The 17,541-nt window shown below is 36.8% G+C and overlaps 1 protein-coding gene across 3 annotated transcripts in view; it reads right to left on the reverse strand.

Annotated features, from left to right (window-relative positions):
• Positions 1-17,541, reverse strand: part of LOC107687359 (signal-induced proliferation-associated 1-like protein 3) — a 105,940-nt gene that overhangs the window by 73,550 nt on the left and 14,849 nt on the right. Inside the window, exon 1 of one of the 3 annotated variants that reach the window (XM_016484642.1) lies at positions 7,132-7,292. The exons of the other annotated variants lie outside the window; for them this stretch is intronic. The gene's annotated coding sequence lies outside the window, so the exon portion shown is untranslated. Of the gene's footprint in view, positions 1-7,131; positions 7,293-17,541 lie in introns of those variants that run through there. 3 annotated transcript variants of the gene reach the window in all.

Genomic DNA, 17,541 nt, shown 5'->3' on the forward strand with positions numbered 1-17,541 from the left:
GGGGTGGTGGATATTTGTGGCGGTCAATGTGGATATTGTGGATGAGTTCTTCTGTCATCACGTTCTATTAGTTCTACAGCTTCAGTTAAGGAACATTCACGCTTAGTAACACATACAGCTGTTCCCTCACCACAGTGCAACAGTGAAAAGGGAGCCCTTTCAAACAGTGTCACGTTCCGAAGGTTGTTTAAGCGACATACACCGGTATTGCGGTATTTTAAAAATTCATATCGTAACAAAAATAAACACCGGTATACGGTATGAACCGGTATACCGCCCAGCACTATGCAGAACCACTGTATTTTAATCACGATCCAAACAAACATGCTACCTATAGTTTGAGCAGTTTGAGCTTTTATTGTAAATTAGATTGTGTAATTTCAAAATTTAAAGCAAAAACTTTGTCTGACCTTAGCTTTGTGAAATTATGCTACGTAAAACATATCTGCATGAAACAGAAACTGCAAGCAGGTTGAATAAGAGCGCAAATTCATTATTTGCCAGCAGGTGGCACTTATGGAACAGCTGCAATAAAGAGTTTCCTTGGTTAGTGCTGTAAACAAAGCAGCGCTGTTTTTTTTTTTAAACTACATTAATATGCATTACATAGAGGAAAGATGAAAAGAAAATACTAAATCTAAACTTTTCTGAAGACAGTCAGTTCCACTCAGAGATACATTTATATAAACCCCCAATTCAGTTTTTTAGGATTTTCTTCCAATATTTCATATGTAAATATATGTATATATGACCAAGGGTTGTAACTGTGAATTAAATCGGTTCCATTCAACTTTGGTCAGGGGGAGACAAAATGGCGACAATAAACACAGAAACAACTTGCCCTTTCTCAGTCCCTCATCTGTCCACACATGCTCCAAATTCTTGGGGCATTTATTGTTTGAAGCCAGACACTCACAAAAACAAACAATGAATGCGAGCAAGCAGAATCCCGGCTGTGACGCTGCACAGCGAGCATCTGCATCTGAGCTTTTAACGCCACAGAAACATTGACATGCTAACGCAGACCCCCGCCCTCACCACTCTGCTGCTTTCAGCATTTCCGGCCTAAATGCGAGAAGGTAAGAGCTTTTAAGGTAGTGCTTTGTTGTGTTCATCTAGGGTGCATTATAGTGCTTCAGGTTGGCATCCTGTCTGTGAAGTTCAGCTACGTCTTCTCGCTGTCCTCTTGTGTCTGGACCCTGTTTCTTGTGGCTCTCTTTGAGGCTTGGAGGACGGTGGCTCATATGTAATGGCTGCCGTTCAGCAATGAGCCCAGATGGCAAGCGGTCTGCCCAGCCCTGCCCTTACTGAGTTGCCCAGCACAATGCCAGCTGCTGTGTGCACCTACATAAACGGACGCAGACGGGGCTGCAGGGTGCGGTCCTTGGCACAAACTCAAGGGGACCCAGAGCCTTGCCATACACACTGCTGAATTATTTAGTGCTGAACAGTGTTGTTATTGTTAACTTAAATTTTTAAATAAAAATTTTCATTAATTGAAATAAAGCTATAATATAATAAAATATTAGATGAAAAATGTTTAAAAAGTTATTTAAAAGAATAGTTCACCAAAAAAATTAAATGCTGAAAATGATTCACCCTCAGGCCATCCAAGATGTAGCGGAGTTTGTTTCTTCATTGGAAAAGATTTGGAGAAATTTAACATCAATTTGACATCACTTGCTCACCAATGGATCCTCTACAGTGAATAGTAGGGCTGCAAGATTAATCGCATGCGATATTTAACGCGCATCTTATCAGTAAAGCCGGTTCTGTAATCAGCGGTAAATCTCCATCACCTGCGGGCTTTCACATTGAGCAGCATTAACTACACAGAGCCGTAACCGGCTTTCTGACAAGATGCGCGTTAAATATCGCATGTGATTAATCGTGCAGCCCTAGTGAATAGGTACCGTCAAAATTAAAGCTCAAACAGTTGATAAAAACATCACAATAATCCACAAGTAAATCACATGACTATAGTCCATCAATTAACATCTTGTGAAGCAAAATGCAGTGTGCTTGTAAGAAACACATTTTTCATTAAGAAATTAACACCAATCAATATTAAGTCATCTTAGTGGTGGGCAGTATCACCAAAAATTAATATCACGGTATTTTTCAAAATTAAACCGGTTTCACGGTATATAACGGTATTTTTATTTTTATTTTTTTTCATGCATGACCGGGTGTAAACCACATTTTCTACTGATTGAGAGAGGAATATGAGAAAAAGCCACTAAAAGCGTCTGAAAGTTGCTAAATCTAGCGCTGAAGTCACGCTCGTGTGTGTGAGACGCGGGAGCTGATGGCAGCGGGCGGTGGATATGTGAGGCGGTCAGTGGATATTGTGGATGAGTTCTTCTGTGTCATCACGTTCTACTAGTTCTACAGCTTCAGTTTCGGAACTTTCACACTTAGTAACACATACAGCTATGTCCTCGCCACAGTGCAACAGTGAAAAGAGACCCCCCTCAAACGCGTTGCGAACATTATTTAAATGACACCAGTATTGCGGTATTTTAAAAATTCATATCATAAGAAAAATAAACACTGGTATTCGGTATGAACCGGTATACCGCCCAGCACTAAGTCATCTATCCATAAAATTGCTTTCTCCAGTGAAAAAGTCGTCTCGTCTGAATCAGGAGAGAAATATGCTCAGATCAAACACTGTTTTCAATTGAAAACTGTTCAGAACAGATTTAAACAACTATGTCAGTGGATTTTGATGTTAAAGGACAACAGGCGAAAGGCATTATTAGTTTACTTGTGGATCATTTTGATTGTCTTTATCAGCTGTTTGGACTCTCATTCTGACGGCACCCATTCACTGCAGAGAGTCCATTGGTGGCACAAGCTAATTTTTCCAAATCTGTTTAGATCTAGAAACAAAATCATCTACATCTTGGATAGGCCGAGGGTCAGTAAATTCAACAAATTTTCTTTTTTGGGTGAACGATTATATATTTATTTATTTTTTAATTGCTAAAAAAGAAATAAAACTAAATAGAAATATTTTTAAAAAATAACAAAAGCACATAAATTTATTTGAAAATAAAAAAGCTAATTTAAAATATTATTAAATACTATAATAGTATAGAAATTATACTAAAATAACACTGTTGCTACAAAACACAACCGCCATATCTTGTTAAAATGTACAGAAGTTTTGAAAGGAATGTTCATAAATGCCTGTGATAATGTTAGAAATGGTTATTGCAGTCATCTGACGCTCAATCACGGTGTTCAATGTTTGACAGGGTCGCTCAATTGATTGTTACAGATCTGAAAACTCTCTCATGCACATATTAGTGATATCACAAGCAGCCACAACAAAGTGTCAGCCATAACTAGACACAAATGTGAACAAAATATAGAAAGTTCTAAACAACTGAAATGTATTTACAGTTCAGTTTAAAGGAATAATAATAATAACAAGAAGAATTCTGTCATCAATTAATTAGGTTCCAAACCCATTTGATTTACTTTCTTCAGTGGATCACAAAAATTAGACATTTTGAATATTGTTCCTGCCACACTTTTCCATGCAATTACAATGAATGAAGACCAAAACGTTCAAGCTTCAAAAAGGAATCAGGAAGCGACTTCTAAATATAAAGCTTTCTGTCAGAAAGAGACCAGAAATTACTCCAGCGTTCACTGACAAGCTTCATCTTTACCTCCAGGGTACTTTTTGAAGCTTCAGACTGCAGTCCTTGTTCATCATAATTGCTTAGGGAAAAAACATGCAAAGCATCATTTTTGTGTTGCAGGGAAGAAACAAAGGATAAGTATACAATGATCATTTTAATTTCTGGGTGAACAATTTCTTTTATTCTTTTTACTTTGTTTAATATTACTTCATGCAATAGGGAGACAAATGGTCTCTTTTAAGTCAACAAGCTTTTTCCTTCTGATTGCTAAATTCATCTGTGGGTAATTATAAATCTCTGCAGATTATTCACAGACATTTTGCCCTGGTGGTGGTGGTGGAGGAGAAAGAGGAAGGACAGGGAGGGAGAGGAAGAGCTGCAGAGCGAGTTGTTTGACCCGGTTTCTATAGCGCTGAGCCGTAAGGCAACGTGACAGAGCCCCGGCTCAGACAGAAAGCACCCAGCCTTCAGCGAGCCAAGCGAGACTGAAGCATATGCACACGCAAACACGCCAGACCACTTCAAATGCAGCGCTACCATTAAACTTCAGATGGAACGAGATTAAAAAACACAACACTACATTAGTTCTCTGAATCATGGTTAAAGTAGTCTAACACACAGTACTGTGAAGAACAGTGGGAATGGTGGGCGTCACTAGCATAACATATGGACGTTCTTGCAGGGTAATTTAATGCAAAAAAAAAGATCCGCAAAGTAGGCTACAGTTTAAGGCAGGGGTGTTACATTTGTGCTACATTTATTTGATCAAAAATAAAGCAAAAATAGTAAAGAACTATTGCAATTTAACTTTTTTAATTAGCATTAGGCCTGTCACGATAACGTTTTGTTGTGCGATATATTGCCCCAGAAATAATTGCGATAAGCGATATTATTGTCATTTTAAAGACAATTTTATGCCACTGAATATATAATCATAATGTAACAGCATAATAATGCAAGAAGGCCTACACACTTCCAAATGACAACAAACTTTTGATTTTTAAGAACATTTAGATCATGGAAATTAAATATCAAAATATTAGATACCTTAAAAAACTTGAATAAATAGTAAATAAACATTTTCTAACAAAAAGTGCAAAGTAACAAGTAGAAACTTGAACTTGAAAAGAACTTGTATGGAGATTTTTCTCTGTAAATTAAGGGTGCACACTATTGCTGAAAAACACAATCACTACTTAGCAGTCAGATGTCTGTATGCACAAAGGCACAGATCCCTAAACAAGGCCATATCTGCAGATGAAAACTTTTTTGTAGCACTTCTAGCACCTCATAACTTCACCACGTTATGTACGAGAAGCTTGACACAGGCGCAAGTTAGGCTTGCCGCGATAGACGGTGCTGACGGTGATACGATATGTTAAGCCACAACACCGGTTATGTCACTTGCCCACCGTGGCACCGACCCCCACGGTCGTTTTGATTTTTTATAGTAATAAAAATCATTTAGTTCAGTAAAAGAACAGACACTACAATTAAAAACTGAACGCGGCTGCTCAATGCAGCGTGCCGAACGACAGTCGCATCACAGATCAGATTTTATTTATCCAGTGAGGAGAGTGAGTCGAGCTGACTGTCAAGAAGAGTGGGTTGAGACAGACAAGACGATGGCATTTAGTTCAGTAAAAGAACAGCCACTACAATTAAAAACTGAACGCGGATGCTCAATGCAGCGTGCCGTCGCATCACAGATCAGATTTCATTTATCCAGTGAGGAGAGTGATTCGAGCTGACTGACAAGAAGAGTGGGGTGAGACAGACAAGATGATGGCGTATGATTTACTTTCGAAACGAAATGCAAAAGCACCTGTTTGGCAGTATTTTGGATTCTGAAAAACCTGTTGACTTTTGCCATTTATCTAAGGAGATTTTGGAAGTTTTTTTAAAACATTCGTTTCTTATTTAATTGGTTCCACATTGTTTGCTGATTTTTACTTTATTTAAGCTTTGTGTCATTTATTTATTTTATTTGACATCAAGGTGTATGCCCTGCCTCCAAACTTTCTTACTTGTTTTGCTAATAAACGTTCTACGTTTCTTATTTATTTGGTTATATATTATACATATTTACTTAGCCTATTTCCAGTTTTGTATACCTATTTAAACTTTATGTAAGTTATTTGTTATTTTATATTAGGCATAGCCTGCCCTATAGCATGGTGTATTTTTATTCGTTTTGTTAATAAAAGTTCTATGTTTTATATCGGTGATACCGGTATTACCGGTGTTGTCACACGTCGATTAACCGGTGGGAAAATTTCCTCACCGTCACAACCCTAGCGCAAGTGGAATGGGCGATATATTGCGTCACCAAAAATGATTGAGATCATGTACATATATTGCACATTAAGTCGATATATTGATTACTGCGACAGGCCTAATTAGCATATTTAAAATTAACCTATTTGCCTATAAATTAATGCATATTTATTAATAAATATATTAAATAATACATTATATTTAATTATATAAATTGTAATTCATTATTGTGATGCAAAGCTGAATTTTCTGCAGCCATTTAAAAATGAATTCAGCAGTCATTACTCATTCTTTAGTGTCACATGATCATTCAGAAATCATTTTAATATGCTGATTTGGTGCTCAAAAACATTTATCATTCTCAATGTTGAAAACAGTTCATATTTATACAGTTTTTCTGAATTATTTGATAAATAGAAAGTTAAAAAGAACAGCATTTTTTTTTAAATGCAACAAATATCAATTTAAAGGGGTTATATGATGCGATTTCAATTTTTCCTTTCTCTTTGGAGGGTTACAAGCTCTTGGTGCATAAAGAAGATCTGTAAAGTTGCAAAGACTAAAGTCTCAAATCCAAAGAGATATTTTAAACCGCATAAACACATTTCATTACACCAAATACACAAAATAATGTTCTTTTTAGCAACATCATATGAGCCCTTTAATGTGTCTTTGGTTTTTTAAATTAAAATTAAAAGGTAGTGTATTATTATCATCCACATTACCAAGTGACAGCTGAATTGTGCAAAAATACAATATCAGACATACAGATTTTTGAACAATAAAATATATGGATGGAGATGCACAATATATCAATACCGTATCAATTATAGGTCTTTTTTTTTAAATCATATAAGTTGACATTCAATATTTAATTTTGCATTCTCATTTCCCCTCCTTTTACACTTAGCATATTAAATTATTTGATTATTAGAATCCACAACCCATTTCTGGATTTCAACCCACCACAAAAACAACATCTAGCTGTTTTTATTGATAAAATTGTAGATGTTTTAAATGTAACCTAGCCCGCAAGCACTTTATCACTGTGGCTAAGAATAAAATGGAAGTCCCCTCGGCAGTTCCAAAACTCCAGCCATGAGGGAGTGATGGAGTGAAAAACAGAAAGAGAAAAAGAGAGAATACAGGGGACATTACAGAACGAGAGCCGAGTCAGCTGCTGTCCGGTTAAACTTACAGGTCTGTTTCAAATCCCATCAGGGAAACCGTCAACATGTTTTACAGCCAGGAAACAATCAATGGAGGTGAACATGGTTCCCAAGTCTCTCAGATCCCTTCTTTTGCTTCCATAGAGGCTCACAAAAACACAAGTATACAAACACACGCACACAAAGACACAAGTACAGACACTTGTTGGTAAGAAAAGGGCAGGCGGAAGGGGATTAGTCGACTAAGCTACTAAATCTGGCAAGCGCCCAGTACTAAATGGGTTAAAGTACACCCTCTACCTCCTAATCTCTCACACACACACACACACACACACACATACATATCAGTCCTGCAAATTGTGGCGATGCATTATGCATTAAAACACACTGACAAACACAACACACACAAAGCTCTGCCATGCTAAAGCAGGCCTGCCTCTGCATCAAAGGGCCTTTTATAAGGCGGCTGGGGTCAGAAACATCACGGCGTAGGGGACCCACACACAAACCCACACATGCTCGCTCACTTCCTTCATTCCAGGTGTTGTGGTTTTTACTAGGCAGCTGGAACGGTTCCTCTTCCCCTCTCTTTTGTTTTCTCTCAGTCTCTGCCTAACAAAAACCTATAATCAACAACGACACAAGCTCATTTATAACTAAAATTTTCAATGTTTTTGTAATTTTAAAATGTCAAAATGTTTTAATGAGGTGATGTTTGAAAATTGATTTTCTTCATACACTGCACAAAATTTTTAAATATCTAATCTTTAGGACTTACTATACACCCTATCATTTTGAAAATCGGTATATATTTTGTTGCCATAGTAATGACTTGAGTGTCAGCATGATGCCAGAGACACTTAGAGGAGAGTAGCTATTATTGCGGAAAGAGATGATGGAAAACTGGAAATTTTTGTGTACTGTAACATGCTCATGACACTGAGAGGTGCTGAACTCATGAGGGGCATGAGATAACATCGTCTGTGGCATTAACGTATATCACACACTTGAGCACATGCTGTGGCAAGCATTTTTATTTTTGGGGATTTTAGTCAGACATGCAACAAAATTGCTGCATATCTGAACAAAGCCTAGGATATTTATTGTATTTTTACAGTTGCAATTCAGTGGCCCGTATTGTGTCGACAAAGTTTTATTTGAGCATTTGACTGTCTCTATTGATTGTTACAGATTTGTCATGTTTATTTAATAAATATAATAAAACAGAAAATCTATTTTAAATTGGAATAATACTTCACAATATTCTTACTGTATTTTTGTAATTTTGATAAGAGCATAAGAGACTTGTATCAAAATATTAAAACATTTTACAGACTCCAAAGTAATTTTTATGATCTAACTAAAATAATTCAATATGAAATGGCATTCACAACACAATTTACTAGTAACGCGAAGTACACTAGTGTTTAAGAGTTTGGGGTCAGTATGTTTTTGTTTGTTTTTTAAACAAAATTAATACTTTTATCTGGACACAATAAATTGATCAAAAGTGACAGTAAAGACATTTAAAATGATATAAAAGATTTATATTTGAAATGTTTTTTTTTTGTACTTTCTATTTCTATTAAAGAATCCTGGGTGGGGGGGGAGACTTCTATAGGATCATGTGACACTGAAGACTAAAGTAATGGCTGCTGTACTCGTTTTTTGTCATCACAGGAATAAATTATATTTTAAAATAGAAAACGGTTACTTTTAATTGTGCTAAGTAAGTACTTCATATTATTACCTTTTTAATTGCATTTTAGATTGTAAAAATGTGGCCTTAGTAAGCATAAGAAACTTATGCTTAATGCTTCAAAAATAAAAAACAGAAATATTTGTATGGCAGTGTATTACAGAGTAAAACAAGTTTGTGTATTTGATATATATATATATATATATATATATATATATACACACACACACAAATACAATCCATTATGCATTCTATTCTAACAATCAGGAATTAATTGGCTCATGTAAAGTGGACCTTCCATACCAGGACAAGAGCCAGACCTAAATTCTTAATGACTAGGATATAAGGGCTGAATGTCAAGTCCACCCTCGAGCGCATCTTGATGTATCCCAACGGTAGCGATTAGAACAAAAACTCAGATTAACACGGAAGAGATCTGACACTTGACACTTCGTGTGTCGCACCTAGTTAGTACACAGTGTGAGGCCACTCCAGACGACAAGTCTACTGAGGCGCAAAGGCCAGTCCAGAGAGTGAGCTCAACTTCCTGCGTGTGATTCTCATCCAATGTCCAATGAAATTATATTTTAAAATAAAAACAGTTACTTTTAATTGTGCTAAGTACTTCATATTATTACCTTTATAATTGTATTTTAGATTGTAAAAATGTGGCCTTAGTAAGCATACGAAACGTATTTCAAAAATAAAATAAAAAACAACCAGAAACATTTGTATGGCAGTGTATTAACAAGTTTGTGTATTATATATATATATATATATATATAACATCTAACATCTAGTTATATATAGTTACAAATAACTATATATAACTATAACATCTAACTACTGGGGTGCCTCAGGGCTTAACTCTTGGACCACTTCTGTTCTCTGTCTACATGGCATCACTAGGTTCTGTCATTCAGAAACATGGCTTTTACGCGGATGGGAGGACGCAAGTCCGTAAACAGCAGCGTACTTGATAACATCAGTCAGCTCACCTTGGCTACTGCAATTTTCCTCACTGTATTTACAATAAGACGAAATATATCAAACACCACTGCCCGTTTTCGTTTTCATTTAAACATATTAATAGCCACAGAAATGTTTAGGGAACGTACATGGCCTACATTACAATGAAACAAAATATTATATCAAACCTGTTTTCAACCAATTGCCTGTTTTAATTTTAATTTTAACATATTAATAGATTAATACAATAAAGACCAAAGATTGCCTGTTAAGATTTACCCAAAACGAATTATATCTTATGTTTATCCACTACAGAGACATCAGAGCCAGTGGCAAATGTCAGAAGGACTAAGCTAAGTTGAGGCTGCTCTCATCGGGATACATGAGCACTGAGCGCCGGCTGATCGCGTGGAGCTCCCGTCTCCGAAATCGGCAAAGCACATTTTCAAATAGGTGCTGTTTTTATAAATAAACCGCAGATTTGAGTTTGGAGAAATTTTGATTTCTCAGATTTGAGTAACTACTTTTAAAACTACATTTCATGACACAATAACAGTAATATAAAATTTTTTTTTTAAATAAAATGCAAATGGTGGTTGAAATACAATGCTGCGTGAACTCAACCAATCAGCATGTTCAGCGCTCAAGTCCCGCCCCCGAAAGTTCTGGACCTTTGAAAAAATACTACCTCGCGAGCAGGGACTTTCTGAGGGGCAATTTTTTACCCGGAACTTTATTTAGATCCTGGTTTCTGCGGTGGAAACACACCGAGTACCGGACCAAAGTCCCTAGTTCCTGGGGAAAGTTCCTGCAGGGGAAACGTGGCTATGGATTTTCATATCACTGCTATGCTGATGACACTCAACTGTACCTCTCATTCCATCCTGATGACAAGTCTACTGAGGTGCAAAGGCCAGTCCAGAGAGTGAGCTCAACTTCCTGTGTGTGATTCTCATCCACTGTCCGTCCTTACTCAAAACACTCTATTTGAGTGTTTGAGTGTCTGAGTGGACACTGGACTCAATCAACAGTGCACATTAGCGTGTGTGTCACAAAATAAATAGCAAGCCTAAAACGAATACTTCAGTTAATGCTTCATAAACAGTTTAATTGCTTCTGGCTGAGGTCGACAGCAAACTTCTCATAACGTCCCTTTCTCACGCCGCACAGCAGTAACATGAGGACACAGTGTTATATTGTTAGCTGCCAAGGCCGCACATTAGTAAACGGTCTGAGTGGGACAGGTAGTGCGACGGTGAGGCAAACTGAAGACTGATCGTGTCTGAAGCAGAACTGCATCTGAAGCTGACTGTGAACAGTGTGGCTGTTTTGCCACCTGCAGTGGTTCAGTGTTCAAATATAAAGTTGGTCCTAGACCAGCCTAAAAGAAAAGACCATGGTGAGTCACTCCTTTCCCCCGGACCCAGTGTGACATAACAGGTGTTTTGTGGCAGATGTGAATGAACTCCGGTAGGTTTAGTCTTCCCAACAAAAGCAGCAGTGACTGATAGATATAAAGGAACAAGGTGTGGCTGCATTTCTGTGTGAGAGAGAGAAAAGGGAAGGAAAGTGCACAAAAGCAGCCAGATAGTTTGTTTTGAAGGAGGAGAGAAGAAAGAGAGCTAACAAAAAGTATCAGGGTACAACTATGGTTTTAGGACATGTACCACGCTATTCTTTGAAGTAGCTTGTAGCACCATCATTCAAGTACACTATGCAAGTACTTTTTTTTTCTTAAAGAAATTGTTTTATTCGGCACGGATGCATTAAGATGATCAAACAGAGGTAGTCTGAATGGTAGTGTTTGCAAAGTCATCTTGAAATAAGTAACACTAAAAAAGGAAAATAGAAGCTAATGAGGTTTACATTTTTCAGGAAGAAAAAAGCAAGGAGTTTTATGACAGCTGAAGACCCGTGATAGGGAGCATTTGAAGACTAAACACGGCCATCAGTATGTGCTGCAGAGAACAGAAAACATATGGAGGAAGCTCAGTTGGAGAGGCAGTTTGTGTCTCTTAAAGGCTGTTCGTTTTGAGTTACTGTCTTCCCATTTACCCTCTAGAATAGAGCTTTGTGACTTCAGGAGCCACCTGGGAACACACACACATACACACCACCTTCTGCGTCTCCCTTCCTTCCTATTACTGCGTCTCCTTATGTTCCTTTGTTTTTCTTTCTGATTACCTTACAAAAAATACTATATCAATAAAAACTTTAATAAAACATTAATATCAATGGATAACAATATTTCTTTGATGTATAAAAAGTTCAAAAGAACAGCATTTATTTGAAATATAATTTTTTGGTAACATTATAAAAGTCTTTACTGTCACTTTTGATCAACATAATGTGTTATTCCTGAATACAAAAAAAACAAACATTTAATTTATTGTAAAGTGCCTATAGGAAGGTGTGTCATTAAAATGATCACAAAAGTATACACCTTCTTTCTTCTATGGAACACAAAAAAAAAAGACAAATGTGCAGAATGTGCGTTTTCACCAATGCAATAAAAAATAAATAACCTACAAAACTGACAAAAACATGCCCTACAAAAATTGCCAAAAAACATAATTCATATGATAACACAGGTTCTTAACAAAACAGGTTATCATGTGTCTCGTCATTGATGTCAATCCTGGCATACATTTTGCTGTGCCATATTTAAATGAGATTTAAGACATTCTGCTAAATATTAACCAAAAAAAACAAAGTTTATAACAGCAGAGAGAGTAAAAGTGCATGTGGGTGACAATACAATTGCATGTGTATGTCAGTGTTGCTATTGTAAGCTAAAACTTTTTTAAAGCTAAAATAAAATAAAATTTATTAGATGAAAAACTTAAACTGAAATTAAAGATGCTAAATGAGATTTAAGACATTCTGCTAAATATTAACCAAAAAAAACAAAAAAAAACAAGTTTATAACAGCAGAGAGAGTAAAAGTGCATGTGGGTGACATAATACAATTGCATGTGTATGTCAGTGTTGCTATTGTAAGCTAAAACTTTTTTAAAGCTAAAATAAAATAAAATTTATTAGATGAAAAACTTAAACTGAAATTAAAGATGCTGCCTCTGCAACAAAATAAGTTAAATTACTTAAAAAAAACTAAATTAAATAAGTACTAAACAAAAAAAAACAAAGCTAAATAGAAATAGTATTTAACAAAAAACAATTACAAAAGCACATAAAATATTTACTAAAACAAAAATTAAATGAAAACTCAAATATAAAAATAAATGCTAATTCAAAATTAAGAAAAATGTAATAGTATATAAACAAAAACTAAAAGGTGCACACAATGTCAATTGTCTGATCATCAGGTCATACATATACTGTAAGATGCAACTGAAACTTGTTCTCATGCCAAAGTCATGTGCAAAATGGTTTCGCAACTCAAGTCCAGTCAGCAGTCTGTAACTGATAACAACCTCAGTGCTCGACAGGGAACAAGGCTGTTTTGACAATAGCTGCCATAGGACAGATACTATTACACTGCTAATAGTGGCTCCTGCATTGAAGATGATTAGGTCATAAAGTTTCTTGCCAGGAGTTTCAGTGATAAAACGGGCCTTATCTCCATTTGAACTCATACTGTTGCTCTACTTTGTGTTTTCAAAGTGGGTGTGCTCAAAGACTTTTCTCATTTCCACAGATCTCAGCACCGGGTGACAGTAAAGCAGTGCTTTGATTCCATATTTCACTCAGTAAAGATACAACAGATGGCGCGAACGGATTCAAGTAATATAGGCAAAGAAAAGGGAGCACGTCTAAATATTCCCCATAGGGCTAATAACATTCCTGCGAGATTGAGACGTGGGAACCGGTTGAAAGGTGCACCCCTACATGAGCGTGACCGTGTGTGTTTATACTGCTGATCTGTGCAGGAATTCATAGGCTCCACGCATAGTTCAGCCCACTTTACATTCCCGTCAACGTTCAAGGCGTGCGGACAGGGGAGGAGAAGTGACGATGGCTCATCCTCATTGACTGTGGGAGAATAAAACACGGCCGACGGCTGTGGCCAAAGCCTCTCTCTCTCACGCAGGCTAATTTATAACCCCAACCTCGTTCATGAGAAAGAGGCTGCTCTGTTTTAGAAAACACCTATCAATCTCTCACTCTCACACAGCTCACAAAGTCCTTTGAATCGCTGCGAGACAATCTAGCCTCTCGGGGGGATTTCTTTATGCTAGCGTGACCAAAACGTGTAACTATGTCAGACTGATAAATTCAACACAGGAAGAGAAAGAGACAGACTGAAAGAGTAACAGACTAGAGCTGAGGTAATGGTCGTCTGAATGACACTAGAATCAGAACACACAAAATCACAGAGGTGCACCTAACTCTTCCATCCGCATGCTTTCGGATCTTCCCTTGCTTTTTCCTCACAATCTGAAGGTCCAGTCATCTCTCATTCCTAATTGGTCCATCTCTACCTCTCCCACGATGATACCTCTCCCTCAACTGTTCTTCAGAGAAAACAGGCCATTTCCCTCTCTCTCTCTCTCTCTCTGGCAGTGTGTACTGTAACTCTCCTGAGATCTAGGAACACAACAGTCAACACCCCACTCTTAATTTTCACTCTTAGTAGTGAGCATCTGTGTGTGTGTGTGTGTGTGTGTGTGTGTGTGTGTGTATGACAGCGAGTAGCTTTCAACTCTCCACAGACACTGTGCTGTACAGCATGAGACACAAACTCATGGTGGGATAAATAAATAAGTGGGTAAAAAAAACACACAAATGCCACCAGCATTTCAAATCTGCTCACAGAGACTTAAATACAGTGGGTACGGAAAGTATTCAGACCCCCTTCAATTTTTCACTGTATGCGATACAGCATTTTTTGTCTAACCAGCAGTGAGCGACAGGACATTTTGTCTGTGGCTTGGTTTTTAGTTTTGTGGCATCCACAGCAAAATCTCACTAGAACGAAATTCCACTCCACATATGCTAAAGCAGGTGCGATACAGCATTTTTTGTCTAACCAGCAGTGAGCGACAGGACATTTTGTCTGTGGCTTGGTTTTTAGTCTTGTGGCATCCACAGCAAAATCTCACTAGAACGAAATTCCACTCCACATATGCTAAAGCAGCCTTTCATTTTGGAAAGTGGTTCATTTCCAATGGAGAGCAGTACAGGAGCTGTTGAGTTCCAATTGTTTGCATATGCAGATTTTTTGGGATTTAAGCTTCAGGCGCATTGAAATACTTGTGGCATTTAACTTTTTTGGCTAGACTGTATGTGATGTAGTCTATCAGCATCAGTTAAGAATTACCAATATTTTTTGGTACTAAAACGTTATTATTTAAACAATATTTCTGTATTATGTTGGTTATGAAAAATGATGTGCAAAATAATTATTTTATAATTATTACATAATTATTTACATTAATTCACCATTGAAAACCTACTATGGTTTTCTTTCTGACATTTTAGCGGTCATTTGTTTTGTGTGGATGTATTCATAGATTCATTACTCGTTTATTTTACAATGATGAATAAGAGGAGCATAACAGCTGCTTCATAACCACTTTGAAAGTTCTATGTGATTGACATAGGCTGATCGTTTGTTTGATTTTTTTTGGTTACACTTTATTTTAAGGTCCATTTCTCACTATTAAATGTGCACTAAGCAATATCTGATCAACGCTTTTGACCACAGTCCCTGACCGAGTCCCAAAACCCACTTGTAGCCAATCAGCAGTAGGGTTGGGTATCGTTTGAATTTGATCGATTCCGATTCCGATTCTGCTTATCGATTCCGATTCCTAATTCCGATTCCAGTAAGATAAAAAAAATCCATTAAACAAATTTTAAGTCAAATATTTAGATGTCAAACATATTTATTCTGTTTTATGTCTATGGTTTTGTCAAAATACCACAGAAAAAAACAACTAGACTAATATAAATTTCAAACATTAAATTGTTAAAGACAAGCAAACAAATTAATTAGCAATAGCATAAATAAATAAAACTGAACAAATGTCAGGTACAGAAATTGAAATCAAAAGTTTAAAAACACTGTATAGTTTTCTTTTCATAAATAAAATATTGATTAATCCTCATTAAATTTACGAAAGATATTCAGTCAGTTCATGATTTTCTTTTGTTCTTTGATTAACATTAATGATAGGCAGCACGTTTATTAGACGGCTGTCTCTTTAACACCGAACACACACAGATCTAAAAGTACTGTTACACATGCGTTTTCTTTCTCATCTGTTTATGTTCACTTAAGACAAAAAAACGGCTGTGTTTATGATGATATACTGACGTATTTCGTGCATACTGGAAAGAGAACCGGGTGTCTGTGAGATAAATGTGAAAGAGAAGTCAGTTCTGGCCCGGAACAACCTTTGTGGGAATGCACGGAACAGTTCGAGAACGGACACAGGTCGGGAACCTGCATCGGGACCACTCTTCTCTATGCTCGCGCTTCAGATGTGTGCGCTGCACACAAACAGTGTGCAAGTTCTTTCCCTTCCTGCACTTAAATAGTTTAAAATCACGTTAAAATGTGAACGCGGGAATCGTTAAGTGGAATCGAAATGCACATGTCTTATCGAATACCCGATTATTGGAAATTTGGAACTGGTTCTAAAATGGAACCGGTTCTCGATACCCAACCCTAGTAATCGCCTCAGTAAAGATATTCCAGTACCGTTTTCTTCAGGTGAAGGGTGGGCCTTTTCTCCTTCCGAGCATGTACTCAGTCCTCGTAAGGGGGCGTGTCTTGTAATGATAGAGAGAAGAGCGCTCAATTTGAGTGCACAGGACGGATATTAGCAGCTCGACTATAGATACAGAGAGATGACAGATAAAAAAAGAGGAAAATATCAGAGAAACAAAACATTAAACAGAAGGGTTATGATCAGGCAAGATTGGGGGAGAGAACTCAAGGAGCGGAAGGCTTGGAATCGGACGCCGAGGTTGCGTTGTTTTTCTTCTTGATAGGTGAGTAACATTGATTTTGCTTTGTTTCACACAACTTATTCGCTTTTGTTTGAATATGCTTGCGTGTCATCTTCACTTGTTTCCGCGATCGTCGTTGCCATGGTTGTGTACGTATGTGTGGGGCAGATATTTTAAAATAGGGGCGAGGTCCTGTTGGGCTATAGGCGTGTTTGTTTCGGTGCTTTCAAATTAGGGATGCTCCGATCCGCCTTTTTCGCCTCCGATACCGATTCCGATACCTAGGGTTCGGTATTGGCCGATACAGATACCGATCCGATACCAGTGAAGTTTTTTTCCCTCATTTAAATAAATGTAGAATTTATATATCTCTGTGTGTGGAACTGATAATCATTCTTTCACAATCTACTAGATACAGACTACTTCATTATAAAGAAAAATAAAATAAACAAATATGAAAAAATATAGGCCTATGTATATTTATAATCTATGACATAAATTTATCATGAACTAGGTTAGTGGATAATTCGGCAGCAAAAGTTATTCTAGAAAAATCAGTGCACAATAATTTTAGAAATCCAAACATTTAGTGAAAAAACAATATTTTGTGGGGAACAAATAAAAGTGTTGCACTATATGGTAAAATGTTACACATTGCTATTTGTATTATTATAAAATCCATTCATTAAAAACATTCATGAATGTATTTATATACAAATATATACTATAAAATTAAAATACATTTATTTTAAATGTATAGCATATTTTTTAATAAGACAACAACATATGATAGATACGATAGGACAAAACAAATACAGTGCACCACGAACTGTTTTTATACAGTCAACCCTCA

The sequence above is a fragment of the Sinocyclocheilus anshuiensis genome, unplaced genomic scaffold (assembly GCF_001515605.1).
Source record: "Sinocyclocheilus anshuiensis isolate Anshui unplaced genomic scaffold, SAMN03320099.WGS_v1.1 scaffold3378, whole genome shotgun sequence".
NCBI lineage: Eukaryota > Metazoa > Chordata > Actinopteri > Cypriniformes > Cyprinidae > Sinocyclocheilus > Sinocyclocheilus anshuiensis.